The sequence below is a fragment of the Myxocyprinus asiaticus genome, chromosome 28 (assembly GCF_019703515.2).
Source record: "Myxocyprinus asiaticus isolate MX2 ecotype Aquarium Trade chromosome 28, UBuf_Myxa_2, whole genome shotgun sequence".
Classification (NCBI taxonomy): Eukaryota; Metazoa; Chordata; class Actinopteri; order Cypriniformes; family Catostomidae; genus Myxocyprinus; species Myxocyprinus asiaticus.
Window position 1 is genome coordinate 15,573,792 of NC_059371.1, and position 25,269 is coordinate 15,599,060.

The 25,269-nt window shown below is 36.7% G+C and overlaps 1 protein-coding gene across 8 annotated transcripts in view; it reads left to right on the forward strand.

Moving 5' to 3' along the window:
- Positions 1-25,269, forward strand: part of LOC127419426 (myelin transcription factor 1-like) — a 93,176-nt gene that overhangs the window by 25,538 nt on the left and 42,369 nt on the right. For 6 of the 8 annotated variants that reach the window (XM_051660801.1, XM_051660805.1, XM_051660802.1 and 3 more), the window contains exon 1: positions 20,541-20,568. The exons of 1 other annotated variant lie outside the window; for it this stretch is intronic. The gene's annotated coding sequence lies outside the window, so the exon portion shown is untranslated. Of the gene's footprint in view, positions 1-20,130; positions 20,252-20,540; positions 20,569-25,269 lie in introns of those variants that run through there. One more of the 8 variants, XM_051660799.1, reaches the window with a different exon arrangement.

The following is a 25,269-nucleotide window of genomic DNA, read 5'->3' on the forward strand; positions in this document are numbered from 1 at the left end:
AACTCTTGATCTCCTACGGTCAAAATGAGCACTGCACTTTATTACCCTTACTCTTATATCTCACACCGGACTGTCATAAATTATATTATTATTATATTATATTCTCTCTTAACAACTGACTATCAACCGACAGCCAGAATGTCAATACAGTACAATACTGTACATTCTATATATACTACTATATATACTTTTTTATATATTTTTATTTTTTATTTTTATTGAATAATGTGTATCTATATAGTGCGTATTGTATACTGTACAGTGTATGTTATTATTTGTATATTGTGTTGTGTGTAATTATGTGTATATTAGACTTTAAATTGTGCTGTGTTAATTTGATGTTATTGTAAACTGGTACTGTCTCATCACTGTCATGACTACTATGTTGATCGGAATGCACCCAAGAATTTCACACACCATTGCACTTGTGTATATGGCTGTGTGACAATAAAGTGATTTGATTTGATTTGAACCAGGAAGAAAGATTTCAAAAGAATAAATAGTGTCAGAGTTTTGACCTTGTGGTTAGCGCATGTGCTCCAACTCGCTTCACAACTGGTTTTGGCACCCCTCTGTGGACATTTAACCTGGAAAATGGAGATCTCAAATGCCCATACATCCAATAACACTTACCGCTTTGGCCACTGAGGGCAGTGTTTCGACATTCATTAAGCAGTGGTGGTGGCGTAGTGGACTAAAGCACTGAACTGGTAAGCAGAAGCTTGTTGGTTCAATCCTCACAGCTACCACCATTGTGTCCTTGACCAAGGCACTTAACTCCTGGTTGCTCCAGAGGGATTGTCCCTGTGATAAGGGCACTGTAAGTCGCTTTGGATAAAAGCATCTGCCAAATGCATAAATGTAAGCAAAGACCAATTTTAGCTAAAGAAAGTTAACCTACTGTTTCCTATTTTAATGTGAGGTCATTCTGCATGCAGGCTTCTTGAGTTTGAGTCTGGCCTGCATTGTTTTCACATACTGTCTCCTCCTATCTCTATTAATAAAATGTGGTTGTCCACTTTTTTATTGATAAAAAGTCCACTGAAATGACTGTAGTCTTCATCTCATGTAAGTGTGCACTATTTTAAACATGTTCATTTCTTTAGGTTTTTAAAAAGAAAAATGACTGCATGTTAACTCAGTTAATGGGAATGAAGAAACCCTCAACAGAGTTACAGTCATACTACTCTTTAGTTTGGAGTCCTGCAGTGTGTGCAATGACAAAAAAAGACATAGAAAAGAGGTACAAAGAGGTGAGTAAGGGTTAATGGTTTTAAAAGAGGACTGTATATTCTTCAGTAAACCCAGTGCAGCAGGTGCAGGTTGAAGTCTTTGTCTCCTCCATGCAAGCACTATTTACTTACACTCAACTCCTCGGCACAAAAGAGCAGAGAGAGAACATAAACTTTCCCACACGCAAAAGGAAGTTATAGCCTCAAATTACAGGTGCTTCACGCTTACACACACAACACTCAAATCTTGCACGCTCACCTGGCAAATTCAATCGGGGGTAAAGGCCACCTTTTACGTCTCATAATGAACTCTTATCTACAGAGAACTAACAAAAAGTTACTCTGAGAGAGACCAGTGATGATTTCGATCACTCAGAGGCAGTGATGTGGAACGATAAGAGGAACAAATAGCCTGAAAAAGATGAAAAACAACTCGACTCTTCAATTTGTCTCGAAAGACAGACAGAGTGAGAGGGATAAGAGACAATTACTTTGATCATTCTCTTGTGCTCTAATAGGTCACAGGTTTCTAAAAAGGAAAAAAAAAACTATATTTCCTCTTTGTAGATTTAAAATGTATACCTGATTGTGGAGAGCAGTAGGGCATTTTAATGATCCTTTGTTTTTGTACTTTACTGTGGTCACATCAGCAGCATCAATAGAGCAAATATTAGCCTTTTGAGGTGTGTGTGCGGTTACGTGTTGATCAGAGCACAAGAACAGCTGTTCGGTGTTCTAAGAAGGGATTAGTTTAGTTTGGAAGTCTCCACACAATCTGCTGCCCCTTCACTGACCAAACAAAGCTGTTATTTCCACTGGGAAGGTCATACGGGGGGATTTATAGCCTACATTTCCCTGCCACTGATTTTCCAATACAAAAGGACTATCGTTAGCATTAAATCAAAGTCGACCCTATTTATTTATTTATTTATGTTGGGGTGGGTGGGGGGTGGGGATTGCCACTTTTTTGACAGACATGCCCTTATAAAAATTATAAAGTTCTGACAAACTTGCCGTAAATTTGAACCCTGTGTTTACCAAGGAGTCGATGATGGATGATCCAAAAATAAGATGATTATAAAAATAATAGGTGAACAGATGAAATATACATGAAATGCTTGTTGCTGTATTATTGTAGATATTGTTTTTGAGGCAATTAAAAAATAATAATTATAAAACAATGCATACATTTGGGGCTGGTTGCATAAAACTGCTTTAGACTAGTCTTGCAAGTTAGTTGTCTAAAATGTTGGTCTTAACTTTTTCAGTCAGTTGCATTAAAACTTAGATTGGTCTAATTTAAGACCGAAATGTAAGACTAGGCTAACCATTGTGTACATGGAAAATAACTGTCAGCTGAGCAAGTGGGGGCTTTAGTTCAGGGCTGAAAGGGCTTGAGTTGAGACTTTGTAGAAGACTTTGACTTCTACAATGGTAACAAAATTTCTTGTTTTTTAATATTATTGTTTGGGTTAAAATCACAAAATTTGTTCATTAGAATAAATTTTGAAGCATTGTATTCTTCTAATAAGCAAATATTTTCAGGAAGGAAAACTGTGTTGAGCACCCACTGTCGGCCTTTTTTTTTAAGTTGTTCAGTGTCTTACTTTTACCACAATGCAATGCGAATTGGACTGTCTTACTAAAGACAACTGTGAGCTTGTTTTATGCAACAGGCTTTCTATAGCATCTTTAGTTAATCAGACTAATTGTTAGACGCAGTCTTAAGTTAATGTCTGTGTTTATGCAACCGGCCCTTCATGAGTCTTTGATTTGACTTGATTTAATAAATAGTGTTAATATCAACTTACAAAAATTATTTCATGCTTAATTACAGTGTAAGTTAAAAGATATTTCATATGCCTTTCCATACAGAAATCTGATGTATGGCAATTAACATATAAATAACAGTTTATTTTGTTTGGTCATATACATTATGTACATAGCTTATACAAATTTGATAGTGATAAACTGAATTAAGGAAAATATTTTACATATAGAATAACAGCCATTTATAGTATTTTGTTATTATGTTGGTGCATTTATAAACAAAATATGTCACTTTTTATATTATATATTTTTATGCAGGCCTACTTTTTCATATCATATGTTGTAATAAATCAGATTTAAGTTTTGTATGGGTTTAACCTGAAAGCTATTTAAATGTCAACTGGAACTGAAATAGGAGTTTGTATTGGACTTGTAAAAAAGAAAAAATGAACGCTGAGATGGCACTCTGCCTCCTCTTTTCAAAAGTCCACCACACGTCACTGGTCTTTACGTACCTGATCATTGGCGTAATGAACACACACGCAAACTCACACGCTGAAGAATGAATCACAGAGATACGAACACAGAGCAGCTTGTGCACATCATGTTGTCGACTCAAGGCCAGATGTGACCATGTTCACACTCAACCTGAAGTTCTTCTAATGAACTCCCCACCACTTGCGCTTACACACTTTCGCTGAATTACAATGACCATCATCACGCTCGCTCTCTCTCTCTCTCTCTCTCTCTCTCTCTTACCCACCATCCTCTCCTCTCTTTAAACATGCTGCTGTGTTTGTTGTTTAAATGGCATTGAGAAAATTGCCCACTTTGGCCACTTCCAAACTCCAGCAGCTGTCTGTAATCACCTTTGCTAGTTTGTGTGTGTGTGTGTGGAGGGTCACAGCAAGCAGCCCAGAAAGCGCCATTAAGAGAAAATGATAGCTGTGTGTCTGAAACTCCATTACACACCAAACACTTTAAAGAGTGAGCCATGCTTCATTATAGGATGGCTATGAATTATTCAAAAGTCTATCTCTCTCACTCTTTCTTACTCTCTCTTTTTACGTCTGTCTTAAGACCTTAACCTGGACAAAACCTTTGATGAGAGAGAAAGAGAGAGGTCATGCCTGTCCTTGCAATATCTGCATCTATGCCTCTTGTCTCCGATAGAGATTTTGTTCAAAAGAAGCGAGATGGGTTATTGAGAGAGAGAGAACACAACAAAGGGTAAATGCGAAGAGAAATACGAAAATAAAGAGTCAGAATATGTTAATGGAGGGCAGGAACAAGACAAGATGTGTTTTCCAAGCGTAGATTTGAATGATGTTGGCCGTTTGTTAAAGGGGAAATAGGCATTCAAGAGTGTGTCACCGCTTATTCATCTGGCGGTGTATGTGTGCTGGCGTGCTTAAGGCCATGGTGACACTGCCCCCCATCTGTGTTGTGACTATTGTAATTACCCATCAGGCACTGTTACTGAGTACATTAAGTGAGAGAAGCACATAAAAAACCTACTGCTGTCTTTCTCTCTCACTTGCTCGCTCACTCTCTGAAAATAGATCTCACTGAAGGATTTCATTAGAAGTGTGAGTTAAACTACTGTATTTGCGTCAGCGCTTTTATTGCATAAAGCTACTTTTCAGTTATTTGTAATGAACGAAAAAGCCTTTTGCGACTACCTGTCATTAAATTGCTATCGCAGATGAGAAAAGCTATTAGGTAATTATTCATTCTATACAAATTTTTCCTGTTTTACAAAGAGTTAAAAGCTACTGCACGTTAACAAATTATTAGCATTTGTAACAGCTGTAAAAAAAAAATCTCATTGCAAGAATTAACGTGAATTGTGTTGGTTGCATTACTTTTTTATGTGCTGGAAAATCTAATTAGTTTGACAGAGATTAGCAAAGTGATTAACGAATAGTCTGATCTGATTTTGGAGTTTACCACACACACACATTCAAAATTACAGAATACATACGGAAACAGAATCTCACTCCTTTGGCCTCTTTAATGAAGCACAAACTGAATTAATTTTTGTAGACCTATAAATCGAAGGCACTTTTGGCCTTGTGATCTTAGAATATAAACTTCCTTTATACTTGAATGTATTTTCACACTCTCACTAGTGTATTTAATTTGTCTACTAACAATGTGTGACAGTGGACTGCATCTTGAGAATTCTGACCTCTTTTTTTTTTTTTTTTTTATGAAAGTCATGAATATTTTCACCACAGTGGTACTTCCATCAAATCAAAGTGCAAAAAACGATTGTGTTTAAAGTAAGGCTGTTGATTTAACATGTTAATACATTGTTAACATAAGTAATCACTGTGCCGTAATAAGGATTTTTCCTACTGATGGAGCAATTCGAGCTTGAAGTGCCACCTCCATGTTTTTTGGGGGGTCTCAGTCAAAAGGGGGCAAAAAAACTTACAGCAGACAACTGGGCGGAGCAGAGTGCAGTTTATTGAGACGTGTTTGAAAGTTTCAAACTACATTTAACATGACACAGCATCCTCAAACAGGGTGTTCATGGCTAGAGACACTGAAAACCAGTGGAGCACGACGCAACCAAAGTGAGACTTATCAAAAGCGTCCATTTGACGCCTTTGTACAGACGAAACAAGGACACTGTGAGAACATCTCTTAAGTCTACCTCAGACAGATTGATAAACTGAATTGTTAAATGAATTGCTGTGGACTTTTGGCCAGCGATAGGCTTATGTTCAATGATATGGATATAAACTAAACAACACATTGACTTCTAAAGCCAATTTTTATATTGTCTTATCTATGCTTTACTCTTCTGCCACAATAATGTAAAGTCTTTGAATTATCTCATATATTATTACTATTTTATTATTAGTGAATATTATATTGTATATTCATTCATAATATGTTATAAGTTATTATATATTTATAATTATTTTGATAATTATGTATCGAATTAGTTTAAAAGTATTCTAAATTTTTATTTATTTCTAAATAAGATATCATACTCCTTTGTCTTGCAAAGGCTAATTTCACAGCTAGTATTTTATGTACCTTAAATAAACTTTCAATAATTTGACGAGTGCTTGATTTGAAATGACGTGCAATAAAGATATTCTGTTCACAATGGATATTTACCTTGATTTTACATCATACTTCATATCTCATATTTCATCACAGGCATTTACTTGTCTGAAACTTTTGTCTCCTTGGTAACCTCTAACTAAACTTTATTAGGGCAAAATTGGTGGTGATGTAAATGACGACAACTGATGGACAGTCATAATTATTGTAAAAATATATATACATTGTTTTCACACATATTCAATATGCAATATTTTCAATACATTTTGAAATAGTTTATGTTCACTTCACTCTTTGTAATCACTGAAAATGTATTAATTAATATTCTCATGGTGGATTTTCATATTCTACCATACCAGACTGAAGGTCTGGTACAAGTGTAAAACTATACAGTCTATACATAAAAGGCATTTGAAAAGTAGCAAATATAACTCTGATGTGATCTTCATAAACAAAAAGAAAAAAGTTGTAATCTCTTTGTTTTTGATGAACCCCTGGGACATGAAAGTGTAAAAAAAAAAAAAAAAAACACCCATATCCAGTCTTATGTAAATGTTTGTATTGAATTAAATGTGGCATTTAACACATGTATTGTTTTATGAACAAAATTTGTTTTGCTCATAGTTCATGAATAAGGACCATTTGTATTTAGTATTCATTGGAAATCAAACCAAAAGAATGTGTCTTAGACTGATATTTCAGGAATTTATAGTCTCATGTATAATCTAATATAAATTCACAATGTTTCTTTTTCACAATGTTCACAAAAATCTCTTTTCATGAGGCAGTGCCTCAATGATTAATGGCATCTTATAATGTGGGTACATTATAGACAGATATTGTTCTAAATTGTTTTTAGAAGTCTTCTAATATAATGCTGCATGTGCATGAGGCCTTTTAAGTGAAGTGTCTTATTTTAATGATGGATTTAGATTAGAACTAGCAGCACCAGTCACTGGAGTGTTTCTGTAGATACTATCCCCACTACATCCTTCTGTCCATTCATCCCCCCCCCCCCCCCATTTCTTCTCCTTGTGGCCTCTCCAAACATCTCTATACCATCATGAAATTTGCATACAGATGCTTTCCAAACAAGCACCCCCCCTCTCTTCATACCCCATAACCCTGCAATCAGCTGAGTCCTGTTACCAAGGCAACCACACACTCATACGCGCATGCCTTGGCCCTGTTATTAGTCTACAAAACCCCTCAGTGTAGAGCACTACAGGGTCCTGCTCCAGGTGTCCGCCTTTCATTCACACTTTCACTCACTCTTGTCTTAATTCTTCATCTATTCTGTCTGGAGTAGAGCAGAAGAAGGAGGTGGGGCGAGATTGGTGGGGGGGAGGGGGGGGGGTTTGTTGTTGGGTGATGATGATGAGTAAGTTGTGTTCCTGATGATTAAATTCTTAAAAGGATGATTTTTCTTCCCCCAATGCTTTCTCTAAAAGTCGCTGTCTCTTTTTTTCTCTCATTTTTAATTTACTGTGCTCTGTTGGTATGACAAAAACTGGACATTCCAATAGCCAAACCATTTGCAAGTAATATAAAGCCAAATATCAGTAGTGCAAATTATTTAATCAAGACAGAGTAGACAAGTATAATCAATAGTGCAAAATAAAATAAAATAGTGATAAATTATAAAACACTGTAAACTAAGTATTATTATTATTATTATTATTATTATTATTATTATTATTATTATTATTAATTTTTTTTTTAAAGGTTCTATTTGTTAAAATTAGATTATGCATTAGGTATCATGAACTAACAATGAACAATATATATTTTTAAAGCATTTATTCATCTTTTTTAATGTTAATTTATACAAAAAAATAGAGTTATCCAATGTTAGTGTGTGTTAGTTAATATTGCAATAAGTTAACATATACAAATTTTCATTAATTTTTATTTTTTTATTTTTATTAGTAACATTAATGGTTATGTAACATTAACCAAGATTAATAAGTGCTGTGAAAGTATTGTTAATGTTAACTAATGTTAATGAATACAACCTTATTGTAAAGTGTTACCCCAAACTTTTTATCATATTACTAACAAGACATTAATACATAAACATTTCAATCACTTGGCAGACACTTACATAACAACAACAACAACAACAACAACAACAGAAAATGTATTATAAAATTAAAGAAAATTCAATACAATTATATACATAAACCAAATTTAGGTCATTCCAAGGCTTTCCCATAATTTCAAACTTAGTGGCATTCTTGCTCTTCATAAACTTGCTCAAATAAAATAAAAAACCTGGTTTACTGACAATTCATAATTATTAGTAAGAGATTTTTCATGTTGCTTGTACAAAAATGTTCAACTTTTAATCCCATTGAGAAAATTAAACTGACCCACAAACAATGTTATTATGATTTTACCTACTTTTAACTCTTAACCCAAACCTAAACTTAAAACTAAACCTAACCATTATTTTAATAGGAAATATAATTTTTTGTAACACTGAAGAAAGAAAACATCAGAGTGTGGAACGAGACGAGGAAAGCGTATTACAGGTTGTTGACATATAGTAAGTCAGTCATCAGTATTGCACATATAATTATGGAACACAATTTGTTTATTGGTGTTTCCCTTCTTAAAATCAAGTGTTGGAAAGGAGGCTAGCTAAAATTTGAAATTCTGTGTGTTGATGCGTATTTGAGCCAAGTTGTATGATATCTTACGATTTTGCCATCTTTGTTGGCCTAAAAATTATTAGAAATTTTTAATTAAAAAAAAAAAAAAAAACATTTGTAAACTTATAAAGAAACAATCAACAAATTTAACAAAAATTAATAAATTAAGGAAGTATTTTTATTTATTTATTTTTGTATAGGATAAAGATGAAATAAATATAACTTAGCATGCCAGTAATAGTAATAATGTATGCATCTTTCTTTCTCTCCATAATAAATATAGAAACACACCCATACACCAAAGTTGTGTGTGTGTCTCTGAGTGTGTCCAACCGTATGTGCATCTTGGGAGTCCTCTGAGATATGGGGTGTGTCATCGACTGAGAATAATCTTTGATTCAGTGTCTGGACTTCTCTCTCACACTCCTAAAGGAAGGGTGGTATGGAGGGGGGTCTTTAAAACAAGCCTCCTCCACGGCAGGACATGTGTTAAGCTGATTTAGGGAGGCTTAGCAGCAGCCCACCACAATCACACAGATTATACAAACAACAGCACACATTTCTGGGTTTCACCACCTGCTTTGTGTGGCAGCTCGCAAGCACAGACTATTGTGTCCCAGCTATTCGGAGGACTTACCCAGCATATGTACACCTAAATATGGATTTACTCTGCCTGAGTGTGTCTATGGTTTCAGTAATAATAATGAACCCAATGTACTCTGATTCTTGTTTTGACGTTTGCATATACTTTTTGATATACAAACTATTATTTTGTTACATATTAAAGTGTCTGTGGAATTTTTTTTATAAACATCAAGATTTCAGGTTAAAATTGATATCAATGTAAGGTAAAATGTACAGTAAATCTTAGGTCCTGTAATTGGTCACCATTTCATTTTTACCTTTTTCACAATTATTGAACACCCTTTGCTTTCACTAGTTCATTTTTAATCGTGTGACAAATTAGTTTGTAACAGAAACAATATTTCTTAGTTAATATGATGTCACAGAAGCAGTATATATAATTAGAATTATGAAATAATTAGCTAAATGCAGTTTATAATAGTTTCAGATAAAGTATAGCATATCATCGCAGGACATGTCAAATTCCCAAAAGTATTCCCTCTTTTAGAAACTTGATTTAAAGTTTAAAATACAAAAACTGATATCCCTGGATATAAAACTTTTGAGCTTTTAAAAGCTGTTTTATTCCTTCTAACTCATCAATAAATGATAAAGTTGCTCTTCTGGGAGATGTGTTAAGCTCAGCAGTTTCCACCTCAGTTCACTCTCTGATGTATAACATAGCATAATGTAGAACATTCAGTTAGGAATGTATTATTTGATCCACATAGTGGTCAGACAGCTCTTGTGTGTGTGTGTGTGTGTGTGTGAGAGAGAGAGAGAGAGAGAGAGAGAGAGAGAGAGAGAGCACATATGTGTTCACATCTTTTCATTTTTTTTTTTTTTTTTTTTTTTTAATTTCAGATGTTCAGTTTTCCTGCATCTTAAACCTTACCTTAGCAAAAGAAAAAAAAAGAGTTTAAAAAGGAGGGGTAAAAAAGTGGAAGAGTGGTTCTGTGGCAGACTGATAAATAGTGTGCCGTGACAGCTGGGTCTGCTCCCTTTCTCTCCCCTTTCACTCTCTTTTCTTCTCCTACACAAAGCCTATTAAGTATGCCACTCACTTAAAGGCCCCAGAGCCTCCTGCGGCCACAGGCTCCACCCAAAAGTGTGGCGTGTCTTTGTGATTGTAATGAGGCAGCAAGCCGGGCCGTGCTTGCCGAGCTCTGTCTGTGTTTACTCATTACTCCAGCCATTCGGCGGGCTGCGGATGGGGGGGAGGTGGGAGGAGGGGCAAGTGAGGGTGGAGGAAGAGTGGTTTTGGGGAGGGTGTTGGGGAAGGACATGTCCTGGCGAGAGTGAGGGGGGGAAAGGAGGAGGGAGACAGACAGACTGTGGCTCTGTGAAATATTGTGAGATACCAGAAATGACGGTCATGTAGGCTGACACCCAGACCACACTTGTTTTTGTGAGTGTGTATGAATGTGCAAATGAAGAGTTGGGGGTCGGGGGGTGCTGTCTAAAGCTTGGGGCAGATAAAAAAAGGTCAAGAAGAAAAAAAAAAAATAGACAAAATAATGAGCAGCTATTGTAAAATTGTATTCTATATAATAAAAAAAGATGATGATTATGAATCTAAATAAGAGAAAAACTTAAAAGGTAAAATATCATATTTATGTTTAAAAAAAACTCATTATTAGATAATCTGGTTGGCTTTTACTGTAAGGTCACACAGTGATCTTTAAACCCCCTTAACCTTGCACTGTTAAAAAAAAAAAAAAAAAAAACTGGCAGCTGTGATTTCCAGAAATTCACCGTAAAAAATATGGTAACCACATTTCAGGCTTTACGGGATGTAATTTTGATGCCTGTATATTTTATGCTGCATTACGTCGTTTATATTATTAAATAATAAACTTGATATAATAAACTTCTGAAACAGGAAAAATCTGCTTTCACTTTATAATCCTTCATGGAGCAATGACCAATAAACATGTAGAGACAGTGCTCAGTGTCACTCACACAAACATTAAACACCATCAGGGTAATACGTGAAATTAAAATAATAATGTAATAAACATTAACTAAACTACATCAAATATAACACAGAACACCCCAATGTACATAACTAATATTACAAATAAGAAGAAACATAACTATTCCCAGAAAATATAATGAAATGTAATGGGTCACGCAGAGAATTCTGGGAACTCCCGATTATTGTTTTTTAACATAATTTTATCAATAATTTACTGTAAAAATTACATGTACTCTCTCAGTAAGCATAATAGAATTTTTACCATTAATTATACGGGATAATTAATTATCATATCTAAAAAAATATATTTTTACAGCATTTTACCGTAAAACTATATATTACAATTTTATATATTCAATATTTTAAATTTTTTTACTGTATATTTTAAGGTAACTACCCGTTAACCAATTAAAGTTTTTTACTGTAGCATTTTTACAGTCATTTAGCATTAAAATTATGGAAATTTTTTTACAGTGTGGTAAAATGTAACGTATCTCCTTGGGTGGCTTATTACTTACATAAAACAGTTGCGTTATTTTAAAGGAAGCAAATAGCAATATGATATGACACAATTTTTTTCATAAATATTCACATATTTGGGTGTTTCTTCAACTATGGGCACTTTTAGCACTATGGACATCTAGAAAGTAAAGTCAGGTTAAAACATTTTTCACACTGTCACTAATTTTATAAAAATTTTATACAAACAATATCCAACAGTACATGCACCACAGGAAATGTATATTATTTTTGTCCTTTTTCTGAAAGTCATAAAATTTCCACCACAGTGTCATTTCCACCACATCTCATATTCTGTATTGTGTTTACTAGAATTCCCATGGTGGAAATGACGGTGATGGATGTTACATTGACAGACCCCTTCATTTTGCTAAGGATGATCTCATAGCTACAGTAACATTTTATGTGTCCTAAATACACACAATTAAATGATATTTGCAAACTTTTTGCATAATTTGGCAAAATTACAGCTTGATTGGAAATGATACCCAGGAGATATACTCTGCTCACGAGTGATATTTACCTTTTTTTCTTTTTTTTAACTACTTAAATATGCTTAAATACTCAAATAACACTTAAATAATGCTCTTTTTAATGCTCTTCACTGGCACTTTTTTTGATACAGTAAACAAGTACTGTACACTAACCTTTGACGATTATTAGGGGCAAAATTGTTGGGTGTCACAGTAATTTTTGAAAAATGGATAGAAATGTTTATCACACAATAAATATTGAAATTGTTTATGTTTATTTTACACTTTGTTTAGATTATCATAGTTTTTAACATGTCTTTTTTTTATAATATATTTTCATAGTTTTCATAGGTCTGGGACAAGGCTAAAACAATCAAATTTGCACATAAAAGATTTTTGAAAAGTGCCAAAAAATAAATGATGGGGCCTGGTAAAAAATGTTCTAAGTCAGATTAATGTGACCTTCATATAACAAAAAGAAAAATGTTGAAATAAACCCTTGGACATAAGAATGCACAAGTTAAAGAGACACATATGATTATTGATAATCTGAATAATCTATTCCTCCACCAACTGATTAGTTCATTAGCCAAACTGTAGGCTATATTTTGTTGCCAAGCATTGTCTCAACCTGGTGCGTTAATATAGAATGTTTGGTCACAGGTGTGTGTAACGGCTTCGAACGGCTTCTCATTAAATCAGTTGAAACTATCAGTTTCATTAAAGGTTTATGATGTTACTCTGAATGATCAAAATCACAAAAAATTGTCTAAAAAATAAAAACTGCTTGCAGCAATCATGTTTCAACTGATCACACCAGTACACTCATTTCAACTCAATGTATCCACACGTTCCAACATCACGCTCCTTAGGCTGCAGTTAATTAGCATTATTTCCCACTCTTACCCTCGCCAAATCGCCTGAGTCATCTATACAGCCTGAACACCCTGCTTTTCACATTTTCCTCCCAAGCATTCTGCACCCGCTCATGCCTATGCACTTTTCAGGCTCTGTTTGTGCATACGTTCACATCTTTTCTTCTCTTTCTCTTTTTCTTTTCTTTTTGTGCTGGTACAGACAGCTGTAGGGCACATCACGGTTCAGCAGCGGACTCTCCAACTCTCTCTCTCATGCGCAGCAATGATGTCGACAGGTCGGGGGGGTCACGGGCGTAGGGGTGCGCAGACCCTTACTCTGCAGAGCCTGAAAGAGGAGGGGGACCCTCATTTGGCATAGGCCGGGGGGAGGAGGCAGCCGAAAAGTTAATAGGTCAATGAGTGGATGGTGTAGTGGAGTAATACAGCAGGGAGTCTGGTAGTCTGTGATAAAGGGAATCGGGCCTGCTCTTCTCTGCCCAGGCCTGCTCTCGTTTTTAAGTGAGAGCCTTTTTTTGTCAGAAGGCAAATTTAATAAGCAGCAAGTGCATTGCATGTTCACTGCCGGCCCCCTCGCCATGGCAACGCGGAGTTGGGGAATGGAGATGGGCCTAGAGAGGACACGATTATCAGAGGAGCCATCTGCCGAAAGAGAGCCCAGACCCTGCCAAACCCACTGGGGGAGTTCCACACCCTCACTTATACACTGCTCATTTCCCTCATGTTTATTTCTTGGAGTTTGTTTGTTTTGGGTGAGCGGGTGCTTAAGATTCGAAAGAGACTGAAGAACAGGGATGTGTTAATGATGTAATGGTGTGCAAGGAACGAGTGAGCGAATTAGCAAGGGAAAGAGAAAGAGAGAGAGGATATTTTGCCCAGAGGAGTAGTCATTCCAGTGAAAATAGAGTAGAAATAATCCTGGCTCCTGGGCTGCTTTCTTTTCCCAGCAGTTTCATTGCTTACTAAAATATGACTGTTATCTGGCACACATAGATTTACCTCCTCTAAATGCCTCATAAAGTTGATATTCAGTCATACTATAATATGAGACAACAATATGAGGTTCTCATGCTACCCGAAAACTACTTTCTCTAAACTTTTCTCTAAGAAACCTTGTCTCTGACACGTTCACTCGCATTCTAAATGCTTTTTCACTGCAATAAATGCTCCTGTCTTGCAGCTTGATTGAATGTCTGAATTCATAAATTTACTTCATATACTTTTTTTTGCTTTTGCTTTATTTTTATTTTCATTTGCAATTGTTTAAAGACAATTTATGAAAACATTCATGTTGTCAGGAAGTCATTTTGTAGAGTATGTGTGCATGTGTGTTGGTGAGTGGTCTATATACAGTATATGGGACATTGACAAATAAGTTTGTCCAAGGTGAAAAAAATGAGAAATCTTTGGAAGACCCATTTGCAACCGAGCTTTAACTTCCTGGCTGATGTCTTGAGATTTTGCTTCAATATATCCACATCATTTTCCTTCCTCATGATGCCATCTATTTTGTGAAGTGCACCAGTCCCTCCTGCAGCAAAGCACCCCCACAACATGATGCTGCCACCCCCCATGCTTCACGGTTGGGATGGTGTTCTTTGGCTTGCAAGCCTCACCCTTTTTCCTCCAAACATAACGATGGTAATTATAGCCAAACAGTTCCATTTTTGTTTCATTAGACCAAAAGATCTTTCTCCCCATGTGCACTTGCAAACTGTAGTCTGGTTTTTTATGGCAATTTTGGAGCAGTGGCCTTTTCCTTGCTGAGCAGCCTTTCAGGTTATGTCGATATAGGACTTGTTTTACTGTGGATATAGATACTTGTCTACCTGTTTCCACCAGCATCTTCACAAGGTCCTTTACTGTTGTTCTGGGATTGATTTGCACTTTTTGCACCAAACTATGTTCATCTCTAGGAGATAGAATGCGTCTCCTTGCTGAGCGGAATGATGGCTGCGTGTTCCCATGGTGTTTATACTGGCATACTATTGTTTGTACAGATGAATGTGTGCCTTCAGGTGTTTGGAAATTGCTCCCAAGGATGAACCAGAGGTACTTTATATTATTTAAATACTTAGGCCTATTTTATTTTATTTTATTTATTTATTTATTTTTATAAATATGCCTACTTATAGTGTTTAGTTCAAATATACGATGACATACCAGAATGAAATTTTAGGGGGAAAAAAACATGAAACTGACTTGTGAAACCAGGTACACCTCCAATTCATTACACCTGCTATCAGAAGCTAATTGTCTAAAGGCTTGATATCATTTTCTGAAATATTCCAAGCTGCTTAAAGGCACAGTTAACTTAATGTATGTAAACTTCTGACCCACTGGAATTGTGATATAGTCAATTAAATGTGAAACAATCTGTCTGTAAACAATTGTTGGAAAAATTACTCGTGTCATGCACAAATTAGATGTCCTAATCAACTTGCCAAAACTACAGTTTGCTAATATTAAATCTGTGGAGTGGTTAAAAAATGAGTTTTAATGACTTCAACCTTAGTGTATTTAAACTTTTGTCTTCAACTGTATGTATATATATATATATATATATATATATATATATATATATATATAATTTATTATATATAATTTATTTATTTATTCATTTTTTGTTACATGATAATAAATGTCTACCGACATTCTGGTGACACCACATGACTTTGTAATTATATTTTTAAATGAAATTGATTAATTGCTTGTATATATATATATATATATATATATATATATATATATATATATATATATATATATATATATATATACACACACAATTATAGAAGATTATTCTGCACCACTCATGCCAACATTTCTTTGTTAAACAAAACAACTGCTTTTAATGAGATTATTATTATTATTATTATTATTATTATTATTATTATTATTATTATTATTTACTGTCTCTGGATGGTTATACCAAATGATATTGTTTTTACTTTAAGCTCCAGAAAAAAATGACTTTGAATTCAGTAATTAAAAACATACACTTGTAAAAAAAAAAAAAATTTTATTTTTGAATAATTTAATAGACGTGGACAAAAAATTTGTGCCATGTCATTGACCCATAGGCCAAATACTGTATCTATAAATAGTGTGTGCAATTGATTGTCTCAAAAAGTAATTGTTTGCCAAGGGTTTATTTTCCAAAAAGCATATAATTGTTTTAAGGATAACTTAAAAAACTAACTGATTTAAGTGTGGAAATGACCTTTTTATGAAATGTAGGAATAAGTTACATATTCATAAGAATATGAAAATACAAATAGAGTGACTTGTTTACATTATATCTCGTTAAACATTTTAAAATTGAAAATCAATTTTATCCTTGGTCAAATTCCATAACAAAAACTGTTCTAAAGTTTGATATACTGTAGTTTGCGACTGAATGTCTCCCTGTTCCAGCATTGTTGGGAAACTTCCAAAGCTGAAAGCACACAGCTGCCGGTAGTCCCTTCTGTTGACATTCTTCAGGCTTTGTTGTTGAGAACTGAAGACAATTGTTTTGATTGGCTGAGAGTTTTGCCATGGTGGGATACAATTAACTTCACGCTTGTTTCTGATTGGACAGGCCGGCCTCTGACGTCAGCGCACCCCTCCTCCGCCCCTTTCAAAAGAGAAGTTGTAGTAATTGTGTCCACAACTTTTGCACTGAAGTTTACTTTCTCAGGACTTGCTAGACGCTTATGGGAAACTCGGAGCTGCAACCATGAAGCTGTGTGGAACTTTTTTAGGTCAGTTAAAGGAAATTCTCTGTCTCGTATTTGGCCATTTTAACTTTACAAGACTTAAAAAAAGTTGAATTAACTGGTGTCTAAAAAGTTGTTTTGACCTATATGGAATTTTAATGTCTACACAATTTACATTAGGCCTATTATTTTATTTTATGATGGGGATATAGTTCTCACTAATGATTAGAGTCGAGTTTCAGTTATGCACAAAGTAGATGTCCTAAACGACTTGACAAAGCTACAGTTTGCTAATATTAAATCTGTGGAGCGGTTAAAAAATGAATTTTCATGACTTCAACCTAAGTGTATGTAAACTTCTGACTTCAACTGTATATATATGTGTGTGTGTGTGTGTGTGTGTGTGTGTGTGTGTGTGTGTGTGTGTGTGTGCGTGTGTGTGTGCGTGTGTGTGTGTTAGTAAACACTTAAATGGCCTACTTTATATTATTTAAATACTTAGGCCTATTTTATTTATTTATTATTTATTTGTAATAAATAGGCCTATGCCTACTTTTAGTGTTTAGTAAAAATCTACGACGACATACCAGAATGAAATGTTAGGGGAAAAAAACATGAAACTGACTTGCGACCATAATAGCTCGAAAGTATTTGGATCGGAATAGTTTATCAGATCTCGTAGTTCTTTGCTGTTGTAAGGCTTTATTGATTATCCATTTCTTTGTATGCGGTGATGAAATCCTGGTGTATTTAAGTCTATATATAGGCTATACCAACTCTAGATAAACCATAACTTTCAGGAACCTCGACCTTTGCTAAACTTCAGAGCTGTTGATGTGTTTAGACAAAGAGCGGTTTGTTTCCTGGGGGATCGTGGCGGACACAATACCAGCCCGGAGGCTCATTCAACCTTTCTTTCTGTTGTTGTCTGTCAGCTTGTTCCATCTGTCAAGGCCATTCGCGGAGTTTGGGGCCCCTCCAGTCCGCTCTCTCAGCTGACTCTCTTATGCAATATTTATACCGCCATTATATTCTCAATGTGCTCCAGTGAGACACTGGCTAACTGTGACTGCTGAATAAAGAATGTGTGCCTTGTTTTCAGCTGTGAAAGTGCAACGCGTTTAGCCATTTAAAACAGTTAGAGATATTAGAACACGTTTAAGGGGCCGTTCACACTGAACGCGTTCTTGTGTTATGAAAAGGCAAGACGCAGCGCAACGAATAGAACAGAGCGCATGTGTTTTGAGACGCGTACAGTTTAAGTTCTTTTTAACATCTCATGGCATTTAAAAAACGCGGCACAAAGGTCAAAGTCGTCAGTCTAGCTCATGTTTACATTGAAAAACAGCGCGGACGGACGCAAAAACGCACTCCGTGTGAAGAGCTGCGACATTTCTATTGGTTTAACTTGCACAACTCGTTGCAACTATGCAGTTTGAACCACACTAAATGTAATCTTTCAACGATTAGGCTACTTTTGCGAAACGTTCTTCATGGCCGCAATTTTCAACTCTGCGCAATGATTTAAATCTTATTTAATCTACTTTTGAGACCATTTGAAACATTGCTTCAGCTAAAGACACATCGCGCCACCGCAACACACCATAGGTTAACCGTAAGGTTTCTGACAAAAGTCTTGGAGTGTGAATGGCAGACATGTGTTTAGATCGGGCCGCTGTCCATGGTGCTGGGCCAAAGCACTGTCTGGGGTTCTGAAGCCCAGCCGAGCGCAAATTCTGTGCCCTGTTTTCTCTGGTTATTTGTTTCCAACTGTAATGTGTGTGTGTGTGTGTGTGTGTGTGTGTGTGTGTGTGTGTGTGTGTGTGTGTGTGTGTGTGTGTGTTTCCTAAAAAAAAAAAAAAGAAAAAAAAATCCGAAATACTTTAAGAAACAATCAAACCTGACCCATTCTTGCTAATCTGAGTCTCCGTCTGAATGTTCAGGACAGGGAAGTGTAACTTATTTTCACATGTGTATGGTTCTTTTCTGTCTTTTGTTTATTGGATTGTGTTTCGGTTAGTGAGGCAACTGAAATCATATTGATGCAGCGTGGACACTCCGTGATTGATTTCAGCTCCAATGCATAACAATAGGACAGCAAAAAAGAGCCTGCCGCAAAGAGATAAGAACTTAATAGAATTTCTGAAAGGCGAAGGTTGGCTTTTTTGAAAATTCCCCCCGTGTGCGGCGTGGAGACAGCAGATAAAGAGTGGCATTTGTTGAGAATATTCTCAAATGGCTTGTAATGAATGGTTGTCATTTTCACTAATGGTTACAAAACAACAAGGCAAAACAGCGTTGTGTGCAACATTTAGGAGTCATTCCAAGATACATTCGTCTGTTTTGAGTGAAGAAGACGGTGCAGTGTTAAAATACCCTTATTTGTTGCCTCCCACTCTTTTGGCAAAACAGCTCTGGGGGTGTGTATGTGTGGTGTATTTCAATAGTCCGTTGGAAGCCTTTTGCATACTGTGTACTTTGCTTTTATCCAGCCTATGTAAAACAAAAGGATTTGGGGATTGTTTATGAGGATTACGAAAACGTATACGATTTCAATACATTTTGTGCATGGCTTGTAGTTTTCATCGTTTTGTTTGTTTATTTCTTTATTTCTTTATTTATTTTTCTAAATCCATACCAACATAAATACTTGATTCTCAATGCGTTTATATCTATGCACCCAAACGAGAAACCGTCCAGAGATTTTCAAAGATACAAGCGCTCATATTTGATCTAATATATTATGCTAACTGAAGCATTGGCCAAGATAAGTGTATTGTGTGAATCACTGGACAGTACCATTTGGAAAGAGTTAGGAGGGAGGGTTCAAATAACACCAGCGACATATGCATGCTTTTGTGGAATATTAAAGATTAATCACTGGGCGTGAAATAAGCAGCTTACTCTATTAGAATTTTAAAGTAACAGTGACCCGACACGCGCACAAAACTATAACATGCACTTTGACGATTTAAACAAGCATTACTTATAGCTGGTAGTGTTTGAAAAGTGTGTATTACTGTATACACCAGTATCTTGTTTCTGGAACAAAAGAGAACTTCTTTAAATCCCTTGTAGTAGGACTACTAGATGCGTGGGTAGAGAGAGAGGGAAGTGTGCGCGCGATCATAAGTATGTGCGCGCGCGCGCGCGTGTGTGTATGCTGCGCTGAGAAAGACTGAGTATGAAATAGAGTGTGCATGGCTGTACACATGCCCGTCGAGTTATTGCAGGGTGATATTCAAAGCCCAGCCCATCGATGTTGTAGGTTTTACTACAGCTTTTGTGATGTCATGGCAAAGGGCGGGGGGAGGAGGTGGGGGACAATGGCTCATGAGGGAAAGGTAAGTCAATATTACGTTTTCTCGCTGACAAAGGCAAATGAAGCCATGTTTTTGCTTACAAACAAGTAGCGTTCATACCGCCCCGTTCTGGATCCTAGCTCGCCGGTATAGCAGCATCGCAGAAGAGCCGATCCTCGTCTGTCACTGAATCTATCGGGATACTACTGGAGAAGTAGAGTTTAAGTTTTCTTTTCGAAAATCGGTAAATGGGATATTTTTACCCCAAACTGTCTCACGGCGTATTGAATACACGACAAAGACGAGGGGAGCATCTGTCGTAGAGCAAAGCTTTCGGGATTATTCTTTTTTTCAATCAGGTAATGGTTAAAATGTCGTTTGGTTTCACATATAGCATTTTAATAAAAAATAATAATAATAAAAAACTCAGTCAAATGTTTGATGTTAAAATTTCAAAACGAGGATCTTTCAGAAATGTCGCTAACCTCTGGCTTAGAGTCATGGGTTGAGTTGCTAGAAGGTATTATAAATGTTTCACGTTGTATCATTACACCATTTGCTGGCCACGGATCTAGATTACGGATCTACATCATCCCATTCCGAGTTGCCCTACAGGTCAAGGTTAATGGCTTTTTCGAGAGACGAGGAAAAAAAATGATCATTTTGGGGGGCTTTATTTTCATACTTTATCCGACGATGCTTAGGCATAAGAGCATTCGTGATCAAATCCGTTATGTGATCGAAGATTGATTGTGTAATCTTTGAACTAATATGTTTGCTGGCTGAGTTGATGATGTAAAAGCGGAGGTTAGTGTGTGTGTGTGTGTGTGTGTACATGCTTCTCTGATTGAAGATGCACCAGCGGAGAGTACGTGGAGTTGACATGGCAAAAGTGATGGAGAAACAGTCAGCTATGGCGCTCTCGCACAAACGCAGCGATTACATTTTTATTTTGTTTTTATTTTATTTGTATTTATTATTTTGCTCACTTTGGCACAGAAACAGTGCGTGCGTTTGATCTTTCCTCATGTTGAGAGGATCGGGATGAATGCCATGTCAATATTCTGTAGTTTCTTTCTCAGTCGCTCATCGATGCTCATTAATGCGTGGTGCGCACTAGCCAGTCTTGTAAAACTCTTCATTTTTCAATCCCTTGATTACGCAAATTTGGGCATTCACGTTTCATTCGTTTATAAGCATGTCGTTATGTATTTATTATTTACCCATGTGAAATGATTCATAAACGCATCTCCTATTTGGAGTGCTAATCGACCTCTTAGTGTTTACTGTTATGTACTAGAATAAAACATTTCCATCTTTTGGCACACATACGGAGTTTGTTCCATATGGTTCTATGTAATTAAGGTCGAACAATGGGCGTAGCGCTGGACTCCCGGCCGAGTGCACGAATGGTGTGGAAGAAGAAGGAGGAGGAGGGGTGGCCATTTGATTTTCTGCTGCAGAAAACAGAATGGAGAGATGCTCTCTTTAAATGTCAACCGCCCCTGGTGAGATGCGCAGAAGAAAAGTCATGAGAGTTGAAGCAATAACGCCCATCCTCTGCATCCATCCTCCGCCCCTGTTCATTTCTAATGAGTGATTGGGAGCTCGCGCGGTGCGCGTTTGCCTCGTATTGCTCCCTATTCCGCGGCTAATGTGTTATTGAGTATTGTATGAAGTATAAAATCAAAGCACCTGCAACCAAGATGGAGGACGGACGACTGAACGTGAATGTCTTTGATCTGAGTCAGTTATGTGATAATGTATTCACAGTTTTAGTAGTGTGCTCTAGAATCCCCTGTGGCATATTGCTGTAGTAACTTTCTCTTAATTGCTATTAAATGAAGTTTATTCACCTAAAGTCACCATACTATATTTTTACAAACCCTATTGGATTTCATTATTTTAAGGAGAGAAACAAAACTGGTTGACACGGAGGTTGAAGCCTCTGACTGTGAGAAACTGGGATTGGTGCGCTTACGCGCAACAACTTTAGTTACTTTCCTCCGAGTCTGAGACTTCTGGAGATATAATTGCATTTACTAACAAATAGTGCTGCTTATATTGTGTTGGAACGGCATTTTTAGCGACATCCGCTCGTCAAGATTTTCAGCCCTGGCTGTGTACTAGCCTATAATAAAGGTCACCTGCGCGCAACGCGCAACATTGATTCATTGGGTTGTTTTATCTCGCTCGCCTCGAAACTGGTTGTGGTAATAACTTTCACAAGATCCTGTCTATCTTTTTGCGGAAATTGCGCAGAATTATGAGTCGTCATGAATCTCCTGGGTTTAATAAAAGGAATGCTGATAGCTGAGCGATTTTGGGAGGGGGTCCTTGCAAGTTTAACTTTTTTTTTTTTTTTTTTTTTTTTTTTTTTGTAAGCGATGTTACTGAATATAGGCCTATAATGCTGAACGATGTGCACACAAATGAGACAAGCGAATCATCTGGCGCACTCTTTCCCCTCAAATCATAAAATCTGGGTCTTCACAGATCACCGTTTAATTTGATCCCCGGATTAATTCCTAATATCATATTCAAGCAGGGTTGTTTGCAATATACCGACTTCAGCGCTCATTTGGTCGCTCAAAATAGATGCTTGTTTATCGCACAGTCCATGTGACAGGAAACTGGTGATATTAAAGTGAAGACGAAAAAAAAAAAAAAAAAGAAGCGCTGCAGCAGGTGCCGCGGGATTGCCGGAGTGGAGCGAGTAATGAACATGTGGAATGAAGCAGCTGGGCCAAACTGCGCTCTTCTCGTTCAGAACACAGCAGAAAGCCACGCCATCAGGGCCGAGGGTCAGGGTCGACCCTATCGTTAGTGAAGAAAGGTGCCATTTAGAGGATCCTTTATGCCTTGAAACACTGAATTGCGTACAGTTGAATTGATCGGTGATTTAGAATGCATCTGGCCGGCATGTTTGCGCTGTTTGAATATTGCACAACAACCGAGTCCTTGTTTGTTTACTTGAGTTTTCGCGTAACTGGGGCGCTTTTGAACAGGTGTTCCCACACCCGAGCCGCCTCAGCGCGACTGGAAGCGCTCCTGAGAGGAAAATAACTTTACTTATTCGTAACCTCGAAAGCCCGTCTCTCTTATTGAACAGGCCCAGACAAATGCGAATTCTGCCATTGCTCCTTTAACGCCGAGTCACTCTAAGTGAGCCTCTGACTGTCTGCTGCTCTCGGTTGTCATGGTGTTTTCCGTGTTGCGTCATAAAGAAAAAAGGTGCCCGTAGCTCTCAAAGGCACTTTGACTCGTTTTGACATGAAGGAGAGTCTAATTTTATTACTCGCTCCTGACTTTCAGGCGCACTTCTATTTCTATTATCTCCTGAAAAGAAAAAAAGACAATGCACCACAAATGTTAGATATATTCTGATGCTATTGTTGTAATAATTAGGCTTGAGTGGGCTGCACAACTTAACATAATTCTTTCAACTTTTGCTCTTGTTAAGAGCTTTCAACTTGTTCTCTATTCACACAAACTTGGTGTTTAATCCTGCTTAACTGGAGCTGAGAGTACAGATGTGTCACCCGTGGATTACTGTGAAGGCATCATCCCTATTTAATCTAAACTATGGATTTATGTCTGTCTCAAAGAATGGATTTCCGTCACTTGACATGATTTTCTTGATTTGTTTATACTCATCTCTGTCTCTCTTGTCTATATTGCATTTGCAGAACTGCTATCGTTGTCACCAGATCATTCATTCATCTTTTGTTCCTCTTATAGTGTAATACATGAAGGTGAACACCCATGGGCAGCCAATAAGCTAATAGAGCATCTCTCTAACCCGTCTATAAAACGGTAAACTGTTTAGCTTTATTAATGTTCCCCTTCGCTTTAAAATGAGTGGCACCTGAGCCATCAAGGTTATGGAGAGCTACAGGGGTGGATTATTGGGACCATGCCATTTCAGAGGGCCTAAAAAGTGTGGAGTCGGCAATACGGCTGGGTTTATGGTGAGATTTTAAAGAGCCCTGTGCACCTCGCAGTTTTGTTTATTTGGCTTGAAATTTCTAGAATGAGAAAGAGAGAGAGAGAGAGAGAGTTGGGGGAAAAGATGCACAGTAGTGCTGTTGTAGTCACTTTTGAAAAGAGGGTTGAAAGTTGATAAATAAGCGTTTTGTTCCATGCCGATGTGTGTGTGTGTGTGTAAGGGGCACTGGAAATGCTTTTACTGACAATGCCCTACAGCTTTCTAACTCTGATGACTGGCATCCTGCCTGTCTTTTCTGGGTTATTGCTGCTGCACAGAGTTTTAGAAGACAAATCAGATCTGCCTGCTTTGTTTATTTTGTGCTTGCTAAGAGAGAAGGGCAGATGTTAAACTAGAGAGATGTTTACTGGGTTTTTACTGACAGCAAACTCTTTCTTTCTTTGTCTTGCACTCTTTTGCTCTCTCTTTCTCTGAGAGGCAAGTTGTAGTGCCCATAAGGGACAACTGGAAGTCTCTTTTAAAGGAATATTCCGGGTTAAAAAACAAGTTACGCTGAATCGACAGTATTTGTGGCATAATGTAAATTACCACAAAAATTAAATATAACGTGTCTCTCCTTTTCTTTTAAAAAGCAAAAATCTGGGTTGCAGTGAGGCAATGAGAGTGAATGGGGCCAATCCATAAACATTTAAAATACTCACTGTTCAAAATTATAGCCACAAGACATAAACCATATGTGAGTTAACATGATTTTAGGTTGATAAAATTGATTACTTACTTTTACTTTGTAAAGTCATAGCCAATTTTACAGCTTCATTGCCTTGGCGACGTAATGCTGTAAACACTTAAATCCTAAAAAAAACCCCCCAAAAAACATAGAAACGACAATATAAACAACTTTACAGCTCAAATAATACACACATTTTAAAAGCAGGATTAATGTTATACAAATTATACAAATTAAAAGCTTCAGATGTCTGCCTTTAAATGCTCCAAAAATTGGCCCCATTCACTTCCATTGTAAGTGCCTGGAACCTTGATTTTTGCTTTTTTTAAAGAAAATGAAGAAGAGTCAACATTCATTTTTGTGGTAATCAACATTATGCTACAA